The sequence below is a fragment of the Lagopus muta genome, chromosome 7, assembly GCF_023343835.1.
Source record: "Lagopus muta isolate bLagMut1 chromosome 7, bLagMut1 primary, whole genome shotgun sequence".
Lineage (NCBI taxonomy): Eukaryota > Metazoa > Chordata > Aves > Galliformes > Phasianidae > Lagopus > Lagopus muta.
In genome coordinates this window covers 33,068,703-33,071,062 of record NC_064439.1, presented here as the reverse complement: position 1 = coordinate 33,071,062, position 2,360 = coordinate 33,068,703, and positions in this window count along the sequence as shown.

Genomic DNA, 2,360 nt, shown 5'->3' with positions numbered 1-2,360 from the left:
CACTCACTCCCTCGCATGCAGTGCTGCAAAATAGTCAAGGAGGTTCCAAGCCTTGCTGGCAGTGAGCCTCCTGAGACAGTTGTTAGGACTCAGCCCAGGGCTGAGCAAAGTAAGTAACAATAGCATTCACATCTGTGACCTCAGCTTCTCTGCAAGAGGTGCACCAGGGAGCCCTGACCATGCTTTGCTAGAACAGCATTTGTCACAGAGATTGAAAAGGTTCAGCCAGGAGGTAGCAGCTGTCACAGACAGTGGGAGGAAGGAAGGGATAGAGACACAGATGAAATAGCTGGAGACACTTATTTGAGCTATTGGAAAGGGCAGGTGATAGCAGAAAAAGCTTCAATTTCCTTCTAAATTGTGTCACTTATAAAAGAGCAAAAGGTGGATTAACAGGAGATAAATAAATGCAAGCCAGAAAGAATCACTGTCACACCCAGCATGTTGCTGCCCCATGGAACTCCCATGGCACTGTCAGGCAGTGCTGGAGCTGTTTTGTAGACAGATGATGGCATTGAGCCTGCTGTATGCCTTTGTCCCAGGTAAATGGGATGTGTTTGAGATACATCTGGACAACACTATCAGACATATGGTCTGATTTTCGGGTGGTCCTGTGTATAGCCAGGAGCTGGACACAGTGATCATTATTGGTCCCTTCCAACTCAGGGTATTCTATGATTCTATGTTAACAATTTGTGCTTTCCTTTGCTTAAGGTATGAAGGGATTGATACAGGAGCAGACAATCTTTCAGACTAGTCATAAGAAAACTGAACACAGAGACCAAGAACTATTTAATCAGCATTTATTTTAATCAGGGCTGTACAAATAGGAACACAACAGCTTACGACACATAAAAATGGTGCCATTAAACCAGCTCAATGATCACTGATCTTATTAAAGTTTTCAGCTGTCCATACCCAGACATATGAGCACAATCCTACAGCCAGTGTCCTTCTTAACAATTCATCCCTCTGTACTCAGCCCTGCAGAGGCCGCATCTTGAGTACTGTGTTCAGTTTTGGGCTTCTCACAAGAAGAATGACATTGAGACCACGAAGCATGTCCAGAGAAGGGCAATGAAGCTGGTGAGGGGTCTGGAGCACAAGTATTATGGGGAGCAGAAGAGGGAACTAGAATTGTTTAGTCTGCAGACGAGGAAACTCAGTGAAGACCTCATCACTCTCTACAGCTGCCTGAAAGGAGATTTTGGCCTCTTCTCCTAGGAAACAGCGATAGGACAAGAGGTAATGGCCTCAAGTTGCACCAGGGGAGGCTCAGGTTGGATATTAGGAAAAATTTGTTGGAATGAGTGATGATGCAGTGGCACAGGCTGCCCAGGGAGGTGGTAGAGTCACCATTACTGGAGGTGTTCAAAAACAGTGTATATGTGGCAGTGAGGGGTCCAACCATAACAGCTCTATGATTCTATACTAACACAGAAGTCAAAAAGGACATCTGAGTCACAGTAAATGTGAGCTGATACTGCATCCCAGTGTTGTTCCTGTTTCTTACAAGAGCACCAGTTGAGCTGCAGTGCACAAGCAGTGCTGGCACAACTTCTCCCAGCAGTGTGCATTCCTCTGCAGCATAGTTGAGAGCAGCTGCAGCTATTTGCTCATTTCCCAGAGACAGTTGCCTTGTGCCTGGTGTACCTGCAGTTCAACAGTTAGGGCAAAAATCTGGAAATTCACAGTGCAGCAAGCAGCATGCTTCCGGTCATGGTAATGATTGGATTAGCAGGGAGAGGGCTGTCTGCAAGGATGCAGGACAGGCTTCTCTAGGGATTTAAACTGACCCCCCAGCCAAAGGAAAATGAATGTGGTGGCTGTGGTTTGCTTTCTGTTAACATTATCTTACAGTGTGTGCCTTAAAAATTGGCATAGCTGGCAAATCCTGGGAGCATGGCCCAAAAATGATCTAGCATGAAAGCTGAACTTTCCCTCACCCTTTGAAGTCTGAATGATCTCAGTCAGTGTCAAGGCAAAGGACAATGTAACGCAGTGATGTTCCTCTTCCTGCATTTTCTTCTTACTTGGTGTGAACACCAGAAACCTCAGATCCTGGAGATCTTAAAATACATCTTATATTCCCATGGAAATAAATATTCCTTTTAAGCATCACTCCAGAAAAGAAAATCTTTACCTTAGAAAGTCAGATATTATTTCAGAATTTAGAGAATTTAATTGATCAAGTAAAAATTAGCTGGATAAAAGATATATATATTAAATGTATACTTCATGAGTTTGAATTAGATAGTGATAGGATAAGGAGGAATGCTTTTAAACTATAAGAGGGAAGATTTAGATCAGAAGTCAGAGGGAAATTTTTCACAGAGAGGGTAGTGAGGCACTGGCACAGC